At 38.9% G+C, this 27,191-nt stretch overlaps 1 long non-coding RNA gene across 1 annotated transcript; it reads right to left on the reverse strand.

Annotated features, from left to right (window-relative positions):
* Positions 1–21,436: 21,436 nt before the first annotated feature.
* Positions 21,437–25,196, reverse strand: LOC137056198 (uncharacterized). Its single transcript, XR_010900228.1, has 4 exons — positions 25,044–25,196; positions 24,788–24,827; positions 23,511–23,603; positions 21,437–22,314 (listed from the first exon to the last, which is right to left on the reverse strand). It is a non-coding gene; the product is annotated as an uncharacterized lncRNA (long non-coding RNA).
* Between the last annotated feature and the right edge of the window lie 1,995 nt (positions 25,197–27,191).

Raw genomic sequence — 27,191 nt, forward strand, 5'->3', positions numbered from 1 at the left:
TCCTACTTCCTCTCTGAGCACTGAAAAATCGCCCGATCTTTTTGTTACAATGCCAATCGTCATGATACAGTATTATATGTGTTTGATATCATTGGAAATATCTCAGTGCGACAGGTATCTCAACTCCACAGAAGTAAACCAGAACATAAGGTTTTAAGAGTTTAAAGATATCTTGACTTCGTATGGGGTGGTGGCTTTCAGCCATTTGGTATTTCGTCAATACAGATCTATAGGACTTGATTAATACAAATACCCATTGTAAACTCATGTGAAAGAGTTTTTCTGTCTTGGCCTAGTATTTAAGGAAATGTTGCAGAGATCAGGGCTCATTACTGGAATCAGGTCAGCCCATAATGCTGGATATCTTAAGGTAAACCAGCATTATATAGTTTTACAAAAAGTCTTTATAATTTTAAAAGTTTGATAAAAAGTCAGGTATATACATTTCATTCTTTCCTTCAGAGTATTTGATGTTATGTATGGATTAGGCTTTGAATTGATTATGTAATTGGCATTATACATTTACCTGCTTGTTAATAAATTGTTACACTTTGAATGATTCTGACTTGCTCTGGAATTATTCAGGTTTAGCCTGGGAAAACCAAAGAACCCATTGAAGCCAATTTCTAATCCATCTAAATACCAGTACCAATCAGAAACATTGGGATGGGCTTTAAACGATGACGACAGTGCAGTGACGGTGAAGCAGGATGCCGCTGTGGAATATAACTCGTTCGAATCAGCTATCATGTCTTTTTTAAGCGATTTAAACTTTTCCTTTTCATTAAAACCCAAGCAAAGAACAACACTCAGCTACAAGATGTGGATTACACCGGCTACTTTAATGAGGAAGATGGTGAGTGTGATCATGTGCTAACAGCTCTGGATCTGGCCTTTCTGTGCTTATTTCCTCAGACTAGATCCGGTAATCATGTAAAACATTTAAATAATTATAAATAAATAACTAGCGTAACTATGCTAAAGTCTGAAAATGTTCTAACACATCTGAAATGACCAACCTGTCCTCCAAAAAAATACGACTTTATAGGTTGTTTTTCAAGCACCTTATTACGACCTATTTTCTTCTTCTTCTTTCGGCTGTTCCCTTCAGGGGTCGCCACAGCGAATCATCTGCCTCCATCTATTTCTATCCTCTGTATCCTCTTCTCTCAGACCGACTACCTTCATGTCCTCCTTCACTACATCCATAAACCTCCTCTTTGGTCTTCCTCTTGACCTCCTGTCTGGCAGCTCTAACCTCAGCATCCTTTTACCAATGTATTCACTCTCCCTCCTCTGAACATGTCCAAGCCATCTTAACCTGGCCTCTCTAACTTTTTCAAAACATCTCACATGTGCTTTCCCGCTGATGTACTCATTCCTGATCCTATCCATCCTCGTCACTCCCAAAGAGAACCTCAACATCTTCAGCTCTGCTACCTCTTGCTCTTCCTCCTGTCTATTCCTCAGTGCAACTGTCTCCAAACCATACAACATCGCTGGTCTCACTACTGTTCTGTACACCTTTCCTTTCATTCTTGCTGGTATTCTTTTATCACACAACAGACCTGACACTTTTCTCCACCCATTCCAACCTGCCTGCACATGCTTCTTCACCTCTTCCACACTCCCCATTGCTCTGGACTGTTGACCCTAAGTACTTAAAATCCTGCCCCTTCTTTACCTCTCTGTTCCACTTGGTTCCCTCTCATTCACACACACTTATTCTGTCTTGCTGCGACTAACTTTCATTCCTCTCCTCTCCAGAGCAAACCTCCACCTCTCTAGACTTTCCTCCTCCTGCTCCCTGCTCTCACTACAGATCACAATGTCATCCGCAAACATCATAGTCCATGGAGATTCCTGTCTGGCCTCATCGGTCAGCCTGTCCATCAACACTGCAAACAAGAAGGGGCTCAGAGCCGATCCTTGATGCAGTCCCACCTTCACAGTGAAGTCCTCTGTCTTACCTATGGCACAACTTACCACTGTCCTACTGCTCTCATACATATCCTGCACCACTCTAACATACTTCTCTGCCTCTCCAGACCTCCTCATACAATACCACAGCTCCTCTCTTGGCCTTCTCTGTACTTCTCCATCAACATTCTCAAAGCAAATAATGCATCTGTAGTGCTCTTTCTTGGCATGAAACCATACTGCTGCTCACAAATGTCCACTTCTCCCCTTAGCCTTGCTTCCACTACTCTTTCCCACAACTTCATTGTATGGCTCATCAGCTTAATACCTCTATAGTTTCCACAACTCTGCACATCTCCCTTGTTCTTAAAAATCGGCACCAAAACACTTCTCCTCCGTTCCTCAGGCATCCTCTCACTCTCTAAGACCTTGTTGAACAACCTAGTTAAAAACTCTGCTGCCATTTCTCCTAGATACTTCCATACCTCCACTGGTATGTCATCAGGGCCAACTGCCTTTCCTCTCTTCATCCTCTTCAAAGCTCTCCTAACTTCACCCTTGCTAATACTTTCTACTTCCTGGTCAACAATATTTGCCCCTACAACTCTTCTCTCCCTATCATTTTCCTCATTCATCAGTTCTTCAAAGTACTCCTTCCATCTTTCCCTCACCCTCCTGTCACCTGTCAAAACATTTCCATCTCTATCTTTAATCACTCTAACCTGCTGCACATCCTTTCGATCTCTATCCCTCTGCCTCGCCAACCGATACACATCCCTCTCACCTTCCTTACTATCTAACCTTGCATACATGTCCTCATATGTTTTCTGTTCGGCCTTTGCCACCTCTATTTTAACCTCACGCTGCATCACCCTATATTCCTGTCTACTTTCCTCCGTCCTCTCATTGTCCCACTTCTTCCTAGCTAACTTCTTCCTCTGGACACTCTCCTGGACTTCCTCATTCCACCACCAAGTCTCCTTGTCTTCTTTCCTCCTTCCAGATGACACACCTAGCACCTTCCTACCCGTCTCCCTGATCACTTTGGCTGTAGTAGTCCAGTCATCCGGAAGCCCTTCCTGACCACCTAAAGCTTGCCTCAATTCCTCCCTGAAAACCACACAGGACTCTTCCTTTTTCAACCTCCACCACTTTGTCTTCTGCTCTGCTTTTACTCTCTTCATCTTCCTCACCACCAGAGTCATCTTACGCACCACCATCCTATGCTGTCTAGCTACACTCTCACCTACCACTACTTTACAATCGCTAATTTCCATTAAATTACAGTGCCTACATAAGATATAGTCCACTTGTGTGCTCCTGCCACCACTCTGATATGTCACCCTGTGTTCCTGCCTCTTCTGAAAGTACGTGTTCACAACAGTCATCTCCATACTTTTAGCAAAGTCTACCAACTTCTGTCCTTCTGGGTTCCTTTTCTGAAGACCAAACCTTTCCATCACTTCCGCGTCCCCACTATTCCCTTCCCCAACATGTCCATTCAAATCTGCCCCTATCACTACTCTCTCACCTCTGGGAACAGTCTGCATCACTTCCTCCAACTCGCTCCAGAATCTGTATTTCTCATCTTGCTTACAACCTACTTGTGGAGCATAGGCACTAACAACATTCAACATCACACCTTCAATTTCCAGCTTCAGACTCATCAACCTATCTGACACTCTCTTTACCTCCAGAACATTCTTCACAAACTCCTCCTTCAGGATCACTCCAACTCGATTTTTATTCCTGTGCACACCATTAAAAAACAGTTTAAACCCTGCTCCAATGCTTCTAGCCTTGCTCCCTTTCCACCTGGTCTCCTGGACACACAGAATGTCAACTGTCCTTCTCTGCATCATATCTACCAGTTCTCTGCCTTTACCTGTCATTGTACCAACATTCAAAGTTCCTACTTTCAGTCCTAAACTCCTGCCTTTCCTCTTCTCTCTCTGCCTACAGACATGCCTTCCTCCTCTAACACACTTTCCTCTTCTCCTTCTTTGACTAACAGTAGCCCAATTTCCACCAGTGCCCTGTAGGTCAATGGCACTGATGGCGGTTGTTGTTAACCCGGGACCCAACCGATCCGGTGTGGAAGTCATATTCGTGATTCGCATAATGAATTTGGCAAAAAGTTTACATCGGATGCCCTTCCTGACACAACCCTCTCTATTTATCCGGGCTTGGGACCGGCACAAAAAGTACACTGCCATGTGACCTCCCGTGGCATGTATTAGCCTAATTAGTATTAGCCTTTCCTGCACTACATTTCCCATAACCCCGTACCTGGACTGATTACACTCACACCTGCCTCTCCTCACCCAGACTATTTAAGCTTCACTCTCGCACACACTCATTGCAAAGTCTTGTTTTGCCACGGCTGACATTTCTGAGCGGTTCATCTGTGATCGGTATTCCGTGTGTTTGACCTTGGACTGTTTTGTACCCTCGAGTTTGTCTTGCTACCTTCCCTGTGACCTACCAGCCTGTTTCCTGAATTACTCCGTCTCGTCTGCTGCCTGCCCTGACCCTTTGCCTGCTCTCGTTTATGACTCTTCTTTGCCTTGTATACTACTGTTGCTGTTGTTGACCCCTGCCTGTACGACTACGTTTGTTTATAATAAAGCTGCAAATAGATTCGACCGAGTCTGCTGCCTCGTTACAAATATATTTTGAAAATTATAAAAAAAAGTTGTAGTATTACTGAAGTAAAAATAAACTACAATGTTGGTGTCCATTAACATTAAATCTCATTGGCTATTTTTTTTTTCAGTATTATTTGTAACAACAAGAATGAACAAAATAATACTAAAACTCTCTCTCTCTCTCTCTCTCTCTCTCTCTCTCTCTCTCTATATATATATATATATATATATATATATATATATATATATATATATATATATATATATATATATATATATATATAATCAAATGGGAAACACCTCACAAACTGTTATACATTACTTCATATTTTTTAAATAAAAGCTGTGTATAGTGTTAGCCTGTTTCAATTAAGTTTAAACTACTGTCTTTGTATTCATTGATATTAAGCATGATGTATTAAAATTTTGATCACTATACATAATGACATTTATATTATATGAACAGAAAAGTTACTTCATTTAAAATGATTGCTGTTAAATATTGTAGACATCGATCAGATCGAAATCCATGAGAAAACAGATTATTTTTGACAAAAATAAATCGCATATATGGATTGCGCAACTATGACTGTTTAAGCCCGCCCCTCACTTCCGGTTCTGTGGATGGGGTTCTGAAACTGGTGTTCTAAAGCTGCTGTGCTGCGGAGCTGCAGCTAGATGCTATTGTCGACATCAGCAAAGTTAGCCAGTGTGCAGATCAGGAAGGAAAGGAAGGCTGGACCTGGAGGATTATGGCACGAGAGAAATCGATCATTAAGCAGACTGCGAACGATCTCTCCCCTAACACACTGCCACAGCAGCTGCAGTCTGTCTGCAGCGCATTCCATAACAATCTAACAGCTCTGCATACACAGGGCATGGTGGCTGAAAGGAAGGATTCAGGATTTATTCATTTTCTCATTTTCACAACCCTCACCCATCATCTCCAGCTCATCCATAAGAGCATTTGCTGCTGGGCCTTGTCAGACACTGGATCGTCTGAGAGGATTACACCCCTCTTGAAACGATTGGCGAGCTCCATCTGAGAAACCCAAGATGTGTGTCTCCTCTCTGCCTCGGCAGGAGCGGGACCCGCACCACCAGTCCTAGATGCTGGACTCTCCTCCAGCAAAATCTTCACAATTCACACAGGCAGCTCCCTCAAGAACTGACTATGCATGCTCTTCTCCCGGCCAGTTAACACACAGCTTATGTGTGTGTCCTCCAGTGTCAAATATCTAGGATACAGGTCAGCAAACTTCTGAAAACACTTGGTCTTCTCTTTGCTTTCCATATTGAATTTGTATTACCTTAATTTGTCCCTGAAGACGAAAAGCTGAATGTCACGTTTGCAAGGCACCTTTAAATACTTCCAGGTCGCATAATGATGACATCATGGGCCGTCAGTATTTGAATTTCAAAAGAACATGCGTTACGTGGCTTCATTAACAGATAATAAAGAAGCTGGCGAATGACCGACATCTCTTTTTTCAACGGATTACATAAACAGAGAATATTTGTTTTTCCATTTATTTATTTTTTCATTTTGATTTACATTATTTAAAACCTGACATTTCAATGTTTCTTTAGAAATATGTCTAATTTTTTGAAGAATGAGGCTGCAGATCACAAATCATGTTTGTTTTCTTTATTTTGCAAAAAGTACAACATTTTGTTTTTACTGCGTGTACACAAAAGTAGATATTTAACAGATTATAATGATGCATAACACTTGCCTGAATGATAAAAATCGACAGTTATTTGAGTCATATTGGCACTGATAAGAAAAGAAAAAAAGAAAAAACCTGAGACAGGCATTGGCATGATCTTTGACCTCTATGTGTTAAAGGCCAACTGAAGTGCATCAGCAGCGTAGGGGGCGGGCTTTAGATTCTAGAGAGCATTTTGATTGGACAGAAGGTTTGACGAGAAAGTGAAGTCTGCGATGATGTCACCAAAATCTGAGATTCGTTTTAACGGAAGTGGGAGACTGTACATTTTGAATGCTTATATCTCCTAAATGCAAATGTTGTCATAGTTTTGGAACATAACAGCTTATTCATAACTTTAAGGCTAACACAGTCATACTAAAAGCTAAAAACTTACATTTTGATTTCAGTAGACCTTTAATGACTATGTACATAACCTAATAACCTACATACATATTTGTATGGGTGTGCAATCTTTTTTTTTTCAAACTCTTTGTTTAATAAGTAATCTTTATTCACTGATAATAAGGATTATATTGTTTGTTTGATGCTAATTAAAAACTGTACACTATCACTTGATCTTGACAATCTGAGTATCAGTACAAAGATTAAAGACTCCAACTTTGATATTTAAACAAGGTTTATGATAACAATGGGTTGCGGTTACATTAATTTCTTAATTAATGTCAGGAGTGCAAAATAATCGATGGAATGGAATATCAACAAGAATAAAAAGCCAGTCAAGTCTTCTTCGTTTTATTTGTGGTCACATACCATTTAACCAGCAGCCATATTACCCTGTAGCCTAAGACTGGTTTCCCACTGAAGCTAAGCAGGGCTGACCCTGTCACCCTATGGTCTGTGTGGGTACTAACACTCCAGTATAGCGATGAGGACACTATACTGTCAAAGAGCACTGTCCTTCGGAGGAGATATTAAACCGAGGTGCCGACTCTCTGTGGTTGTTAAAAATCCCAGGATGTCCTTCGATGAAGAGTAGGGGTGTAACCCTGGCATCCTGGCCAAATTTGCCCACTGGCCCCTGTCCATCATGGCCTCCTAATAATCCCCATATCCTGATTGGCTTCATCATTTGGTCCCCTCTCCACCAATCAGCTGGTGTGTGGTGGGCGTTCTGGCGCAATATGGCTGCTGTTGAATCATCCAGGTGGATGCTGCACATTGGTGATGGTTGAGGAGATTCTCCCTTCAATGTAAAGCACTTTGAGTGCCTAGAAAAGTCCTATATAAATGTAATGAATTATTATTATTATTATTATTATTATTATTATTATTATTATTATTATTATTATTATTATTATTATTCACACACTAAACCATTTGGGCTCTTAGTCCAAAAGTCTGCATATTTTGACAAATATAGATTTAATATCATGTTTGCAAAATATTTCATCATATAGAATAACATTTCTATTAATTTCTCACTGAATGATGCTGATCTGAAGAGCTGAATGACATTCAGAGAGAGCTATGTGTCTGATTCTTCCTGTTGCACATCACTTATGATCTCAGAGCTCTCTCATTTGCTGCACAGCTGTCTATCATCTTACCTGACTTAATGTTACAATAATCATGCCCCATCTGGTCAGGCTGTTCCTTACACTTTCTCAGTCTCATCTCTCTGTTGTAAACATTGTCAGAGCATGTGAAACACGACGCAATAAACACACGGTTACGATGGCATATGGTTTGTGTGTGATTTGCATGCGATTTGGTGTATTTTTATTGTGAATAAAGTATGTGCCTAGTATACATGCTAAGCAGGCATAGCGATTAGCTTCATATAAAATTTAAAATATAAATTTTTTACGTCATTGAACATCACTGAAACCCACATAATATTGCGGGCAGAAGTAAATACAAACGCTTGCTGGCTGTTTAAAAGAGTTTGGAGTTAAAGCACAATGTTAATCTTTTATATTGTGTTATGAAGCTTGATGTTAATCGTGGCTCAAATGTACCTTTTATGGCAAGAGCAATATTCTATTTCACAATCTATTTCACATAAAATACCAAGAACATGTTTTTTTGCTAGAAAGACTTCAGATAATAGGTTTTAATGTAAAGTGGGATAATGTGTCATTGATGGGCAATCCAGAATCCAGGTTATAATGACTGAATACAAACAAAATAATTACTATAAAAGAATAACATATATTTTATATTAATATTGTATATTATATAACTGTAACTATGTAACACATTTGTTTATATTAATATAACAAACCCACTTTATATTAGGTGGCCTTAACTACTATGTACTAACATTGTAATTAATCATTTGATAATATGCACATATTGTGTACATACATGTTTTTACATTGTACTTACATTTTTAAAAAAATACCTGCATGTAATTACGTCTGTAATTAATTTCTGTAGTTACATTTGTAATTACACAGTTGGCACTTCCCTTAAACCTAACCCTACCCTTAAACTTACCCATCCCACCACACCTGTCCCTAAATCTACACGTATCCCACCTGAATATCAGCAAATGTGCTGGAAGAGGAGGTACATTATTAACACCAGACTCTGGAGCAGAAGGAACCAGAGGATTAATGAATGGTTTGAGGTGTGAAACATGAATGAAGGTGAGATACAGTGAGGTGGAAGGTTTAAATTCTATGTGACATGTCTGCCTTTGGATGGTAAATTAACCAACCTACCAAAGACTCAGGCAGGGCAAAGGGGTGGGCATTTTAAGTCCAAGATAGTATTGAAGTGTCGCAGCTCTTCTTGTGTCAGCCTGGCTTTTTGGTCTCTGAGCTGCCCTCTGCAGATTTATGTGAGCTGAGTCCCAGAACTTTTCGCTCTTCTGGAACCAATAGTTAACAGCTGGAATGTCTGAAGGCTCATCTGACCAGGTTAACAGGTAGCTGTATTGATATACAACTGTATAGTTGGTAGCCAGCTTGACCGAGATAATTCCGCATATACTCAGCCCAGAGAAGTTAACGGCACCAGCTGTTTTGGATATGTTGACAATATGACACCAGGTATCTCCCTATTTCTTGGATCTTCCGCTCAGGCTGGACATCGGACTTCAGATGATGTCTAAAAGAGAGGCTTATGGTGATCCTAAGGAGTTGGAAGGAGGTACACCAAACGCTGGAGATAAACTGTGGAATTCTTAAGTGGCAAACTACTTGCTATAAGAGGGTTTCTGCAGTTTCCAGAGCCATGGGTAAAGCTTTTTAGGAGGATCAGCTTACAAGCCTTTGAAAAATGGTTGACGGACACTAATAATAATAATAATGCGTTCGATTTATATAGCGCTTTTCAAGGCACTCAAAGCACTTTACATTGAAAGGGGGAATCTCCTCAACCACCACCAATGTGCAGCATCCACCTGGATGATGCGATGGCAGCCATATTGTGCCAGAACGCTCACCACACACCAGCTTATTGTGGAGAGGAGACCGAGTGATGAAGCCAATCAGGATATGGGGATTATTAGGAGGCCATGACTAGCACTAGCAAACAGGCACTAGAGTCAGATGGTGGCAGGTCAGTGAGGAAGTCTATTCCAATGTATCTATTCCAACCATTATCGTTGTTGTTTAGGTAAGAAAGTCCAGAGCCCAGATATGTATGGACAGAGTCCATAAAGGAGAAGTGAAGAGTGGTTGGTACATAAATCCTTTGTCCTGGACCTCCTGGCTGAGCTGGCTCTGTTTGTGTGGCTTCCATGTTCGAGGAATCACTGAATGAGACTTCTGAATGAGGACTTCCCTGAAACTCACATTTCTCAAGCTTCGGGTAGAGGTATTCATGACATTTGTGAAGGATCTGTGTCACATGAGTTTTGGGAGTAGCTCAGAATGTAGACAAAGAAGTGGTGAGGGAAATCCTGGAAGATCTTTTTGAAGAATCCCTGTAATACGGAGGGTGAGTTAGACAGCGCATACGGAATGACAAGGTACTCATCGTTGCGTGAAGGTGTAAGGAAGGTGGTCTTCCACTCGTCATCCTCACATACACAAATGAATTGTAGGCACTCCGCAGTCTATGAGGGCTTTCGCTAAGACAGTGACGAGTCATTACATCAGTTCTTGTCGATGGTGTAATACTTACTTGGCATGGTGGTCACACAAGACATGATGGTAGAGGGTGTCCGTGAGCCTCACAGTACAGACAGAGTCAGTGACCAATCCTTCTTTGACACTACATTCGATAGTTGAAAGTAGTCCACTTGCATGGGTTCAGGTGCTGGAGGGCTGACAGATGCTGAGTTGCTGGGAAATCTGGATGGAGTGCGGAATGGCGCTTTCTAATCCAGTGATATCATCAAAGATAGCCATCTGCTGAATGGCGTGATAGAGACCCTGACGATAAGCCAATATCAAGGCATTTCTTTCCAGCTGCTGACGACTGTGAGGGAACAGAACTGAAGTGCATAATCAGCCACAGTGGATATCACTATACATAATGGGAAAGCTGATCGTTTAGAGAGGGAACTGACTGTTTGGTTAAATACTTCCTTGAAATGGTTGGATGAAAGCTGCTAGCAAACTGGAAACAGGGCCATTAGCGTAGGTCAATAGCCTGCTGCACCCGTCGATTTAACAGGAAAATTATAGAAACAATATTTGTTTGATCAGTAGCAAAACATTGTGGCTGCAATTTGATGAATAGGGAACACTGAAACAGAAACCTGATGCACTCCTCCACCTTGCCTCAGTATGTTGCTGGTCAGGCCATGGGACATGCAGAAGCAGTAGCAGAAGTAGTGGTGACAGGTGAATGAAGTGATTGACACAGAGATTGCACCAGATTGGCAAATAGATACATTGTGGGAATACATTTTTTGTGCAGGTGCTGGACTGATGAAGACTGAAGAAGGTTTCCGACAGGAACATAACAGGTGAGTAGGTAAGGAGTCACGTAATTAACTCAGTAGGAACAACAAAACCAGACAATGGTGAACTGAGAAGTGATTGCTTATAAAGTGAGTCTGTGATAAGTGGGTGCAGGTGTTGTTGATTAGATTTCGGGTGATTGTGAACCAATGGGGGGAGATGAGATGTCTGGTGCTGAGGATATGACTGACTCTGTGACAGACACAGTGTACTTACTGTATGTAATGTTATCAAATTAAAAGAATTGAAGAGGCTGTTGATCTTGGATTCGCTCTTCTTTAAATGAGTTATTTGATTTAGCCTAAAACTAGGTTTAAGTAGTCCAGTCAAGTCAAATGTATTTATATGGCACTTATCACAAAACAAAGTTTGCAAGCAGCTTTACAGAAAATCATGATGTTAATGCTTAAAATATCTCAATATACTTAGGCCTTATAGTCACATTTACCAGATTATAGCTGGCCGATAATACATTATACATACACATGTACATAATACATTTAGCGACAATACCAACAATCAAGCACTTGAGATGCTCTAGTACAGGGGTGTCCAAACTTGGTCCTGGAGAGTTTAGATCCAACTGGCCTCCTTGGATCTAAACTGGAAGCAACTGGCCGCTAGTTTGATTGCTTGCCTCCCCCTATCCCCGCTGGTTTGTGTTCATATTATATTATTTTGGTTCCGAACCAAGGTTCGCTTGCGTGATCAAAGCAGCAGCTGTTTACCCTGTTGCTTAGTAAGGACAGTGAGTGTGAAGGTGACAAAATGCACAGCATTACTCCCGCCACTTTTATATTTTTGTTTTTAAACCGTTAGTTTTGTTACCAACGCTTCAGTACATAATGTTGCTTGCGTCTATCCGCCGCAAATGGACTGCATATGCTCTAAAGAACGCTGAAGACGAGCAGAAGTGAGATCTACAGCTCTCTGCTTGCAGTATATATGTCAGTGATTCTCGTCAGGTAATTGAGTGAAACACACACAAAACACACATTTTTATCAAATCATTCATCATTAATTGATGTTCACTTCCACAATTTAGTACGATTGTGTTCACATCAGCAGGGAACCTTACTAGAGTTCACATGAACCGAACCCCAGACTAACTTTTTAAGCGGACCGCGTTCACATTATCCAAACGAACCGAACTCTGACGTCAATCGAACCCGGGTGCGCAGCAAAAGTGCTAGTGTGAAAGCACCCAAAAAGCACCATGCTTTTAATGAGACGTTAAACTGAGGTCCTGACTCTCTGTGGTCATTAAAAATCCCAGGATATACTTCAGAAAAAGAGTAGTGGTGTAACCCCGGCATCCTGGCCAAATTTGTCCATTAGCCTCTGTCAATCATGGCTATTCTGTTTCCTCTCCACCATAAGCTGGTGTGTGGTGGGCATTCTGGTGCAATATGGCTGCCGTCGCTTGATCCAGATGGTTGCTGCACATTGGTGGGGGTTGAGGAGAACCCCCACCCCTCCATGTAAAGCACTTTGAGAACCCAGAAAGCGCTATATAAATATAACAAATAATTATTATTTATTCTTAAATGTATAGTGTGTTCATGAAGTCAAGAACACTTGAAAAACCTGATCCTAGATTAGTATCCTTTAATCTTATGAATTGAGATTGACACATAAAAGTCTTGGATGAGACTTAATGCGACTGCACAAATCTCAAATTGCACAAATCCCATTGAGCAGGATGTAACTGTTGGAAATATGCCAATGATGCAAGATCCAGTCATGCTTTTATTTTGCTCGGTATTTAGGCTCATCAAAGGCCGAATGAAAAATTTAATTGGGTTAAACAGCCTTTTGGCCGTAAGCTGAAATCACACAGGCTATTATAACTTTTTTTTCAAACAAAGAGCTTGTGCAGTTGTGAGGTTTCTGGACATCTTATAGAAGACTGTAAATCTTTGAATCCTGACATTGATCCTTGAAATCAAACCCAGGCTTAACTAAACATTGTGGCATTCTTTAGGAAAAAAATGGCAAAAAAACCTCCAGGACATACAGAGCATTTGGCACAGAAGCTGAACAATGTTTTGGTCTTTGATCTTCTCATTCAAAGCATTTTATTATTTTTTGCTTGGATGGTTGGTATGTGTGATCTGGTGTTTTATAAACATATTATATTATATTATATTATATTATATTATATTATATTATATTATATTATATTATATTATATTATATTATATTATATTATATTGCAGTTTAATCTGTTTTCATTTTGTTTTCAGGGACTTTTAGTTTGCTCATTTTAGTTTCCTGTTCCCTTTTTCTTATGTTCAAGTTTGTCATTTGTTTCCATGTTTATTCCTTATATGATTAATTAGCACACACCTGTTTGTATTTGAGTTTGTTATCCTGCATATATCTTGCCCTCTGATCATTTAGTTCTACCAGAAAGACTCGGGAGAAATATATTGACAATAGTGCATTTATTAACAGCTCAACAAGCTGATAGTGTACAGAGTCATTTGGCGTAGGCCCCGTCCGGAGAGCAGAATCCGAGAGTCTCGGATCTGCAATTCCTGCCTGAAGACGAGGGCAGGGGCGCAGCCGACCCCCCGGCAGGGTATGGACAGGGCCATCCTGGTGGTGGTGGGGAGTCAGTATCTTCAGTATCTGCGAACTCAAACATGTGCAGAGTACAAACAAGTAAAGAGCCTTTATACCGTGAGCATTAGAATATCATTGGATTAGAGTGAAGGCATTTAAGTGACATAGTAATTGAGTCTTCCCAGCAGAAATTATGCTAAAGCTTTCATTTCATTGTCCAGTACTGTTTGCGTAGCACGCTGTATTTTTGAGCTTATTATTATTACTAAACTAAACTTCTATTTTGAACTATTTGCCTATCTTCATATTTTTGGATTAGTTACTATGTTACATATACACAGGGCTTGGCATTAACACCCTCCAACCCGCCATTTTGATTTCAGCTGTGGTGTGTAACACAACCTCTCTCTAAAAAAAAGCATCTGTTATAATCACATTGCGCAATATAACCAATTACACAAAATTATTTTGAATTTATGATTTCAATGTCTAATATTCAGAGGCATTCAGATTAGTCATCACTGAAACGCTGGAGTTTTGTTTAGAGCGCTCTCTCACTCACTGAAATCTGCACTCTTATCATAAACAACAAAGCAGAGATGAACGTACGAGATTCATTCATCATACAGGGATTGACTTCAGCAGCGAAAATAGTTTCAAACAAAGATTACAGCAAAACCACAGCACATCTGATGTGATATCGATATTCACAAATTTAGGGGGCGTGTCTAAAGTCACATGTATATGACATTGGTATACATGATTCTAACTTCAATAGCATTTGAAAAGAATGACTCACAGTCCTAAAACCAACTGTAAAGTGTTCAACTAGGTGTCATGAATGATGTACACATTTTTTGATGTATATAATGAAATAAAATCATATGAAAATATGGATATGTATTTCACTAGGCTACTGTATGGACTTATACACAAAATATGCTAGATTTAAATATGACATAGCTGATAGAACACTGATTGGAATATAGCTTGAGAATAATTATTATATATAGCCTAATATATACTATGATAAATTATAGCCCTACACCGCAATGTAAATATATATTTTTTTAAATAATATTTTTTTTAAATACATCTGTCTTTACAGTGTGTACAATTGCTGACATTTAAACTGAAATCAAGTGTAGCATTAAGGCAATAGATGTTTAGTTCAAAAATGAACTAAACAGGGGTGGAAATCAACCTGCGCAAATAATTTTTACCCGCGGCAACAACTTAAAAGTAGCCCAAATCTGCATGAAAACCACGGACTTAGCAACACTGACGGCAGCCTGCATTTGAAGGCTCCTTCGAATTGGGACTGCCTTTGTCGCACTGCGGTGACGCAATCAGCCTTCAAATGCTGCCTTTGAAAGATGCAGCCCCTGAATTGGGACACAGCCAGAGACTGATTCATCCATCAAGTCATTTGAGAATCAAAAATGTGGTGATGTGCAAAGTATATTATGTATATACCAGTGGTGGAAAGTAACGAAGTACAAACACTTTGTTACTTTACTGTACATTTTTCACGTGTCTGTACTTTACTTAAGTAGAATCAATAGTGCATACTTTTTACTTTTACTTCGTTACATTTTGCAGCAAATATTTTACTTTCTACTCTACTACATTTCTACAACACTTCGTTACATTTTCTTTACATTTTCTGATCAGTTTCAGGGCTCAAGATTAAGGCTTGTTCGGATAATTAATGGATAAAAATAGGCTAATGTATAAACTAATGGTTGCGTTGTTGACAATAGCGCAAGGCCTCTCGAGAAGAAATGGAAACAAACCAACGCCACTCATACAGAGAAACTTAGTTACATACTGCAGTAAAGATTCAAAATGTGAAGGTTTTTATATTTTATAACGTATAATACAGTTAAAAAACATCACATGACACGACCAAGAGTGTTGTATTCCAGAATACCATCACGACTGAAAATGTGACACTGATTTCGTGGCAATTCCATAAACAATTATTTAAAATTAGTCACTTACATTTTAGATGCAATATAAACTGCTTTTGTTCTATTACAGCAGCGAAAATATTTCCAAGATCAGATCATATTTCCATATCAGAACCACAACGCATCTCACAGCAATAGTGTGTTAATGAATGATTCAGCGTTTGAATGAGTCGGTTGAATCAAAGATTCAATGACCTGTTCGTAAACGACTGCCTTGTTCATGAACGAATCAGCCGTTTGAACGAACCGACTCAATGACTCACCCATTAAGACCTGCCGCCACCTACTGGTAGTTTAGTTTCATGTTTAAATATTATTTCCAACATTTCTTATTGTATTAAAAATATATAGTTAAAACAATCTCATAACATTATTTAATGCAGTTGTAATCTGTCAGTGTAAATGATTTAATTTAACAACCCTATAGCGTTATTCTAATTTTATTTATTGATCAAATTAAAGAATATAAAAGGAAAGCTAAAGCATATCCTATATTTAAGATTAATCCTCATACATATGACGATTTAAATATATCAAAGCTCATGAAAATGTTACTTCTGAATATAGATATTTAACTCTGCAGATCGCCCTGATATTGTGAGCCAGAATATAAACTGGGCAACAGATGATAAGCACAATTAGCCTACATTAACCCAAAACTAACTTAATTAAAACGCCACAGCCCATACTGCTTTCTTCTTTTTAATTATTAGAATATAGACATTAAGAGAATAAATTGTTATACAAGTACTTTTAATACTAAAAGTACATTTAAAATCAAGTATTTTTTACTTTTACTTAAGTAGGATTGTCGTTGTAGTAAGTAAATATGGCTCTGGTTATTTGTACTTTTACTTAAGTACTGAGATTCAGTACTTCCTCAACCACTGGTATATACACCTTGACCTTTGTTGCATGTAAACCTGCTGTAGGAGGCCTCCAAAACAAAACAGGAGCCTTTAAAATAGCATAATAGGGGCACCTTCAAATAATCTGAAATTGATTGGAAATGGTATCAGAGGGATGCTTTTGGTGCATGAACAAAAGCTTTGGTAAACTTGCATTTTCTCATGGTATTGTATTGGTTTGTACTTTGGAAGACAGCAACTCAGTACAATTGGTATTAAAGAAGAAGAATGGTCACTTTAGAATAATGGTCCGTTATTTATAGATAACTATGCAGGAAGTAATGCAGGACTAATAAGTAGAACGACATTAACACTTCAGCTACTACTAACTAATATAGAAACAAGCTGAACTAATCAGTAAGTAACATCGAATTTAGTAGATAGTTCCTAATTAAGTAATCAATAATTACTGACAGATTAGCCACATTAATAACTATTAACTAACTGACCAATTATCACATTGTTGTGTCTGACATGTTATTAATCATATTCTTTACTCTGAAAAAAGTCATAAAATGCATCACTAATTACTTAAGTGTTACCTAGTCATTATGGAGGAGCTACTAGTGATCTGGACCATTATTTTAAAGTGGACTTATTTTTAAAGTTTTCACTTTAAAATAATGTTCTAGATCACCAGTAGTCCTTGAAGAGTGATTGGGTACTTGAGTAATTAGTGATGCATTCCATAACTTTATTCAGAATAACAAAGGACAATTTTTAAGAACTGCTAGTGATCTAACAATGTTTTCCACTTTAAAATAATGGTCCAGATCACTAGAAGTTCCTCAAAGCATAATGACTAGGTAACACTTAAGTAATTAGTGATGCATTTTATGACCACACTGAGAGAAAAAAAGACAATTTCTCACATCTTGGACATGTTATATCTTTCTCACATCTTAGACATGCATCTGAGACCAGGTCTCATCTTTCCTCTCACAGTCTAATCAACTGGACGTAAACCAGCCATGTTTCAAAAAGGGCCACTCAACTGAGACGGCATTATTGTCAGTTACTGAAGCCCTGCGGATAGCAAAAGCTGCTTCCAAATCATCAGTCCTCATCCTTTTTGATCTATCTGCTGCCTTTGACACTGTAAATCATCAGATTCTTCTGTCCACCCTCTCATCACTGGGCATAACAGGGACTCCACTCCACTTGAGTCCTATCTCACAGGTAGGTATTTTAAGGTTGCCTGGAGAGGAGCGGTATCCAAAGCACATCAACTGACCACGGGGCTTCCTCGGGACTCAGTGCTGCGACCTCTCCTCTTCCCCATTTACACAACATTATTGGGACCCATCATTAAGGCACATGGCCTCTCATATCATTGTTATGCTGATGACACAACTCTACCTCTCATTTCAACCAGATGATCCCACAGTACATTCACACATTTCAAGCTGTCTGGTTGATATCTCTGCATGGATGAAAAAACATCACCCGCAGCTCAACTTAGCAAAGACTGAGCTGCTCGTCTTTACTGCTAATCCGACTCTACAACACGACTCCATCCAGCTAGGTTCATCTTATATAACCCCTTCAAGATCGGTCAGAAATCTTGGAGTAATCTTTGATGACCAGCTGTCCTTCAAAGACCACATTTCAAAGACAGCTCGGTCATGCAGGTTTGTGTTACACAACATCAGGGAAATCAGACCGTTCCTTACGAAGCATGCAAATCAGCTACTTGTCCAAGCCCTGGTAATTTCTAGACTTGACTATTGCAATGCTCTTCTGGCTGGACGTCCATCATGTGCAATCAAACCGCTGCAAATGATCCAGAACGCTGCGGCACGTCTTGTCTTTAATGAGCTCAAAAGGGCTCATGTCAAAGCACTTTTCATCTCTCTGCATTGGCTACCACTCGCAGCCCGGATCATATTCAAAGCTCTGACTCTTGCTTATGGATCTTCCAAAGCTCAGCACCCGCATACTTCGACTCACTTCTACGAGTCTACACCCCCACCAGAAGCCTTCGCTCAGCTATCGAGTGTGTGTTCCATCACAGAGAGGCATGAAATCCCTCTCCAGAACTTTTTCATTCATTGTTCCTGGTTGGTGGAACGATCTTCCGTCCTCCATACGCACGACAGAATCACTGGCTTCATTCAAAAGAGAGGTAAAAACTCATCTCTTCCATGACCAATTCATCTTATCATAAAAACAAGTCTAAACTCTACTCCACTACTTTTTCTCTTTTCCCTCCCTTTTCTGTTTTTGCTACTCTGAGTAGTATACAGATCTTTGTATTTAAGGCACTTTAGTTTCTTTGCCTCTTCATGACAGATCGCTTCCTGTACTCTTCAGTTGTAAGTCACTTTGAATAAAAGCGTCTGCTAAATGCATAAATGTAAATGTTAATGTTGTGGTTAGTAATTCATTAGTAATTCTTTATAATTTTTCCTTGTTATCTATTAGTTATTAGTGACGCCAGTCTCATTCAGTAACTATTAATTACCTAAAAAGGAACTATCTTAGTCCTGAATTCAATGTTACTTACTGATTAGTTCAGCTTGTTTCTATATTAGTTAATAGTAGCTGAAGTGTTAATGTAGTGCTACTTATTAGTCCTGCATAACTTCCTGCATAGTTATCTATTTATAACAGGCCATTATTTTAAAGTGTTACCGAAATAGTTAATGCAAAAAAATATTCTTGGATTGTTTTTTTAATGCAAGAATGGATGCCCAAAATTACCAGCACCAGTTTCTAATGTGTAAAGCATTAATAAGCTTCAGCTATATAGTAAATGGCAAGATTTTCTTTTTTCTTTTCTTTTTTTCAGGTCTGTTCTTCACAAAGCTATAGCTTGAAAGCACATCCAGTCTTTGTATCCCTGCAATGACAATGCTTTTCTTGCGATAATGGTCTGGATTTCGGTTCTGTTTGAGACAAGTATCAAGAGATACAAATCTGCATATTAGTACTGAGCAGCATGGAGCCTTTTGGTAGGCTCTCATCCCCTTTCATCTGTTTACCTTTACATGATTTTATGTGTCTTTGGTGAAGTGGAAAAAAATAAGAATACAAAAAGCTAAAACATAAAAGTACTTCCAATGGCTTTTGTGACGGACTTTTAGTATGTAGCTACTTGATTGATAAAATGAACTAATGTACTATACAATTCTGTTGTAAAACTTCAAGTACTGCAGGAGTCTTTGTTGTTCTTGGAAGATCCTGCTTGTTCAGTCTGAGGGCCAAAGCAATTCAGGTGGGTGTCACTAATGGTTGATTCTTTCTGTTTGTGATTGTGCATGGAAATGATTTTGTATGTTGCATTTTTAATAGAGTGGGATTTGTGTGCTTTGTGGCTCTCGGCTCTGTGTGCATCTGCCTGTCTGAGCATGTAGATCAAAACATACTCAAACAACCAACCAACCTCAATCCACAGGCCTTCCTCTGAGTTTAAGAGAGAAATCTCATCCCCTGCTGGGCTGGCTGTAATTATGATCTAACAGTTAACCTGACCTGTTGAACAACTCAAGAGGATAAAAATGTTTGAGAACATATCTTCTCTTCGGAATGTCGAGTCCCTTTATTATTCTCTTTAAGTCTGTATTTGACACACATTGACAGATATGACAATGTAGACATCTCTTTTTCTCTTTTGTGTGAGTTTGCTCAAAAAAATAGCATTGCTGGACCCACTTTATATTAGGTGGCCTTAACTACTATGTACTCACATTTTAATTAATAATTTGATACAATGCCCTTATTGTGTACATACATGTTTTTACATTGTACTTACATTTCAAAAACACCTGTGTGTAATTACATCTGTAATTAATTTCTGTAGTTACATTTTTAATTACACAGTTGGCACTTCCCTTACACCTAACCCTACTCTTAAACTTACCCACACCACCACACCTGTTTCTAAAGGGGGTCGCACACCGGACGCGGAGCTCGGCGGCGCTCGGCGGCACGCCACGTCTTTAAAATTCGAACACATTGTTTTCAATGAGGGTACGCACACCGGTGGCGGCATTCGGCGCCTGTCCGCAGCGACTCAGGAAGTTGTTCTAAATCCTGCCGCGCCACAGAGCGCCATTTCAAGGCTTTATATTAAAAGTATATTACCATTAAGGTATACTGATTTCACCCTTTGCTACAAGACACATTTGTTTTACATTCTGAGTTCAACAGCTTGAATAAAGTCTAAACATATTTTGGGGAAATGTATAATAAACGTAGCCTTTTAAAATCCTTTTAGAATGTGCGTGTCCGGTGTGCGATACCTGAGACGCTGCGTGGCGCACTGCCGAGCTCCGCATCCGGTGTGCGACCCCCTTAACTCTACCTATATCCTACCTCAATATCAGCAAAGGTGTTTTGCAATACAATTTGAACACAGTAAGTACATTGTACTTATTTTTTGATGTAAGTACATAGTACTTAAGGCCACCTAATATAAAGGTTGTATGTGCAGGCCAGAAGACCAGCTAGAAGAACATTACAGTAGTCCAGTCTGGTGAAAACAAGAGTTTGGACCAGGAGTTATGTGGTCTGCTCTGATAGGAATAGTCTAATTTTCCTAATGTTGTATAACACAAATCTGCAGGAACGGGCTGTTGCAGTACACTGTAAAAAATTTCCTGTAGAAATTACAGTAACTTACTGGCAGCTGGTTGCCAGTAACTTACTGTAAACTAACTTACAGTAAAAATACTGTATTACTATTTACAGTACAGTTTATCTTACTGTAATTTGTTTTACAGTACCATATATTTTTTACTGTGAAACTTACAGTAATTTTATTAATTTACTGTAAATCATTTCCCACTTTTTCTTTACTGTAAAACTGTACAAATTGCCAATTACTATATTTCAACAGGTCATCATAAATAACAATAAAAAGAAGCAATGACAACTGCTTATTTTTTTTTAAATTTTGTTTTTAATCATTCAGTTGTAAAACTTTGTTTTGTGAAAGCCTGCAGCAACTTTTAAACATAACATTTTTAAGACTATTTATGAACAGATTCAGTCATAAAAACTTACAAATTCAAAAGGGCTGTACAGTAAAAAAAAGAAAGCAAAAAAAGTCTACAAATAATAATAAACCAGAACAAGAAGACAAAGATTAATAATAACAGAAGAAGAAAAAAACAGGAAACAACATTTAAGAAAAAAGTTTTTGCTTAGTTATGGAAGCTTGTTTCCACCACAGAGTTAAAAATAAAAAAGGTAATTGCAAAAAAATACAAGATACCAATCACATCGTGTATAGAGTCAGTGGGCGGGGCTTAACATAATGAAGGCAGAGTTGCGCTTGCGTGCTTCTAGTAAACACAGAAACTGTCGAACGGCGGTCTGTTGAATCAGCTTTGACCGCGACTCTGGAAGACTTGGAGTTAAGCTTTCCTCTGAGAAAAGAACAAAGAACGACACTGAAGTCATTCTTAAAAAGAGAAGATGTGTTCGGTGTTTTGCCGACCGGATACGGCGAAAGTTTAATATATCAACAAGCTCCACTTCACGTTGCTCTGGTTGGTGTAGCGCTATCCTATCGCGTGCAGAGGGAGTTTGAAAGACAACCGTTTATCTGCCCCTCGGATTGAGCCCTGTCTATGGTGAGTTTCCAGACCAAACATCTTGATGTGGGTCTGGCTTGTCAGGCTACTATCTTTCCACTTCTTTTGCTGACCTGGAACTTTGAGGAGCACTTGCTGTGGTCAGGGTTAATCCTCACAGTGGACCTTTACATAAAAGAAAGAATTTGTAAGATCATTTGATGTGTAAAAACATTTTAAACATTGGTGTCATTTACTCACACTTATGTTGTTTCAAACCCATTAGACTGGTTCATTTTCAGAATAAAAATAAATTAATCTCTCATTCTCTCTCTCTCTCTTTATTTTTGTCTATCCAGTCAACCAAAGTTTTTTAGCATCAAGTGCATAAAGACAATGTTAAAGTAATCCATATGATTTGAATCCATATGCACTTTTTGAAACGGTATATTTTGGTTAAGTGGACATTCAGTGGATGGACAAAAATTATGAGATTAAAAACATCTTAATTTGTTAAAGTTTGGAACAACATGAGGGTGAGTTAATAACAGAAGTTTCATTTTTGGATGAACTATTCATTTAACTCTATTAAGATAAGAAACGCAGACTGAAACACTGAGATTGCAGAATACGTTATGGATGCGTTCATGGATTGAAGGTGAATGTTTGTTTTAGTTTTTGAGTTTCTACATTGCATTGATTCACATTCATATACCATGAGTCTTCGGCACAAACGTGATTCATTCACGTAGTGAGTGTAACCGGTCTTTAGAGCTCCTTGATAACTATTCAAACAGCTTATAACAGCTCAAAAGAAGCCTTAACCTTATTAAAGATGTAAAAGTTTGTTCATATATATTTTATATAATAAAAAATGAATGCAATTACTACTGTTGTCAAAAGTACCAACTGAGGTACCAAGTCGGTACTGAAATTCAAAAAATTTGATAATATTTGCATTTCTGAACGGATTCTTAAACACATCTGATTCACCATAGTGTTGACATGCTCGTAGTATATCTGTGATTGGAGTGAATGCTAGTATAGTCACATTTTTTTAATTTCAATACCAACTTGATTTTGTAGTTGGTACTTTTGACAACACTAGTAAGTACACAAATCTACAAAATGCATAACATTGTTCTACTGGTTTTTGAATATTCTATACAACATAGATATTGTGACTTTAAAAGGGATAGCCCACCCAAATATGAAAGTTTTCATCACTTCAAAATATTATATGTAAACATCTTCAAAATATCTTCTTTTGTGTTTCACTGAAGTAGTAAGTGATGACAGAACTTTCATTTTCATTTGGATTGCATTTGGTTGGACTATCCCTTTGATGTTTAATATTATAGCATACTGCAAGATGTACTTACCTCTGAAAACTCCAAAGTATTGGTTGCTTCCACTTGGTACTCGTTGTTTCAATTGCCAGCATCAATGCATTTTTCTGTGTAGAACTGAATCCCCTAAAATAATAATAATAAATTGATAAATGTAGTGTTTAACTTCTGAAAAACATTTCACATTTTATTTTGGTGTCAGTGGCAGTATGTAGATGGAGCTTTTGTTATTAGTTTAAAAGGATAGTTTACCCAAAACTGACAATCATAATTTACTTAGGCCTACCTTTGTTATTCAAAAATGATTATCATCATTTAGTTACCCTTGTTATTCAAAACTTATTAAGGAGATGTTAAACAGAATATTAAACATGGATGAATAATGAACATGCTACGAATAAAGCAACATGTTTGCTTTTAAAAAACTATCCTAGAACTACATGATTCTGAATAAATTGACAATCTTTTTTTGTTACAAATAGAGTTCACATTTCTCCCATGGTTATGCAATTATAACAATTATAAACAACAATTATAAATAATATGAAATTTACTAGAGGTGCTGACAAAATATATTATTGCTGCTATCCATTTAAATGTTTAATTAATTTTAATTATTATTAATAGTTAATACATACATCAGTATATTAATCTCTTTTAATGAAAATGATAAATTATAACTACTAATACTTTTTAGAGCCAGAAATCTGACATTGACATTAACAAATATATATATATATATATAGAGAGAGAGAGAGAGAGAGAGAGAGAGAGAGAGAGAGAGAGAGAGAGAGAGAGAGAGAGAGAGAGAGAGAGAGAGCGCATCTCGAATGTACAATCTTAGATATGAAGAAACGAGGGGGGGAAAAAAGATCAGATACGAAAAGCTCTGGCTTCGTGTGGACAAAGACTGGCCCATTTGGTCGACACTGTACAGTGTACAGCCTTCAACGCTGAATCTAGAAATCGTTATGTGATCCGCGGCCTTTCTGTGTTTGCGGTACATGTGTGACTGAAGTGCGGAGAGGCTTTGGCACGTGCACGGGGATTCAGGAACGAACTCCACACGCAAACCTGAAGTTCGCCATGTTTTTGTGCCCTTTGGCATAATTAATAAAGGCAAATAAGACGCCACAGTGCTTGCATACAAACATTGCGTGTTTTATTCTAACAATAAGTGCATGCTGAACATTTATATGGGGTACGTAATAGGTTATCGGCAGACGATTGTGTAACTTAGCGGGGGTAAATCACTGATTTTAAACTAACGTTAAACCCACAAAAGCTCGTTTTTTCACGTGAACACTCACCTGCTCATAATGTGGTCGTCAAACCTAAGACAGAGACCAGCTTATCCATATTTTGATGGTGAAACGTCCATAAAAAGGAAATAAAAAAAGGAAATATTAATATTTGGAATGAGTGGCGCCACAAGAGAGCTCTCTGAGCTCTCACAGTCTCTCCACACAGTAACGTTATGTATGTGAGGTTGCGTTTTTTTCTTCTTTTTTTGTTAAACTACAAATATAAAATATACAAAGAATAAGTAAGAATATTTGCACAAACCTTTGCAGCTGACATGTTCTTGCATCTGTGCCTGTCTTCTTTTTTCTTCCTTCTCCAAGCGGAAATAAAAGCCTTTCTGTGATTGGTCAGGTTTCGCGCTCATTTTTCTCTCGCCAAGCAAGCCGTTCTGTGATTGGTCAGGTTTCGCGCTCATTTTTTAATACTGTATTTTGATTTACAGTAAATTAAAAATACTGTATTTTAGTGGTGCCAGTGGGACATTTCCCACAATGCAACTTTAAAATACAGTAACATACTGTATAACTGTCTTACAGTAAAATACAGTTCATTTTACAGTTAATTACTGTGAAATTTACAGAAATTGCTAACAGTGTAATGTGGTCAGTGACGTTTAACTTATCATTAATCACAACTCAGAGGTTCCTGCCTGTCCTAAAAGGAGTTATGGTTGACGAAGTGCTGGGCTGGTTGAGACCACAAGCAGTTCTTTCTTTGCAAGGTTGAGTTGAAGGTGATGATCCTTCATCCAGCCAGAAATGTCTGTCAGCCAGGCTGCAATATGACCACCAACTGTAAGATAATCTGGTTAGAAATAAGAAGTAGAGTTGAGTTTCATCTGCATGTTTCTGAATGACAGATCCTAATGGTGACATGTAGATGGAGAAGAGAAGTGGTTCAAGCACTGAGCCCTGTGGAACTCCAGCAGCTAGGTGATGTGACTTAGACACTTCACACCTCCACAACACCCTGAAGGATCTACCTTACCCCTTTTCCACCAGAATGAACCGGGTACTAGTTCGCACCTCTCTCAACATCACAACTGCGTCATGAATGGGCTAAAGAAACAGGCTAAAGTGCCTTTATAGACTTGTTGTCAACAATTTTATATACTCCACTCACTTTACTTTTACATCATCCATTGCTCCTCCTGCAACGCTCGCTCCATCTGGTCTACGAGAGGCATCAACAAAAAGTCACAGTGGTGGTGACGTGATGGATCAAATGATATATCTTTGTTGTGTGTATGTGTAATGGTAATTTGGACATAGAAATTGTAATACAGTATGTTCAGGGGGGAAGAAGGAGGACCTGATCGTTTTGATCGTTTTTCGAGAACCGGCGAACATTTAAAAGACTTGACAAAACAAAAAGAAAGTAACGCGGCCCCTCACGGACATCTGCCACGCACACACATAATAAAACATAAACACAACTCAACGTAAAATCCAGGTCTGGCGATCTCTCATTCTTATATGCCTCCGAGCTCCCTCATGAGAGGATTTGAGACCGGTGTGGCTCGCAGGTGACGCTCATTCGCCATCACGCCCCAGTCTCGCTCGCTCCTCCACCTTGCCACAGCCTAGAGCGATATTGCACATATTTGTCATCCGCGCTTCTACCCGCCCGCACGGAATTAATTATCCGTCTGTAACCCCGCCTGTGTATTTTATAAATGTCACAATCCACCCGTTTTAGCAACTTTTATGCCCGCGGGTACCCGACCCGTTGCAGGACTCTACTGCTAGCGAGGCAGTGGGAAACACAAACACACACACACACAATTTCCAGGCATGTTCTATCTAATGCAACGACGCTGTGCAGACCAAGCCGCATATGATATCCAAAGACTGCACCAGCGATTCAAAAGTATAAGGAGTCGTTTGCTCTCACTGTTACTTTGATGTCATACGGCGATGTCACAGCGCCAATGCTTCTCGAACGAGCCTTCCACCAACAATGGCGAACGTTGCGTTACTATTGATTCGACATCGTAAATCATTGGCATCAAAACACAGCGAATCCAACGCATTCATGCAGTTCGCAGTAATTTGTATAGACCGTGATTATAAACGAGCAGCAGCTATTAGCTCCATTAGCTGCTATTTAAAAAATGGCGGATCTCAAGTTGGTGTTCATTTTGCTTGCCCCCAATTCATGACGTTAGCGGTTCTTACTTCTAGCCCAGCAATGTTTTGGTGCTACTTAAGAACCACTTTTCCTGGCTTGGAGTTGGTGCTTTGGCTGTGGAAACACAAAGAACCGATTTAAAACTAAGCTCTGGCTCCGAATTAGCACCAGCACTGCCTTGGTGGAAAAGGGGTACCTGAGAGGTAAGACTTGAACCACTGGAGAGAAGATACTGAGGAGGATCTGGTGGTTAACATCTGGTGGTGTCAAAAGCAGCAT

This window comes from Pseudorasbora parva, chromosome 21, assembly GCF_024679245.1.
Source record: "Pseudorasbora parva isolate DD20220531a chromosome 21, ASM2467924v1, whole genome shotgun sequence".
Lineage (NCBI taxonomy): Eukaryota > Metazoa > Chordata > Actinopteri > Cypriniformes > Gobionidae > Pseudorasbora > Pseudorasbora parva.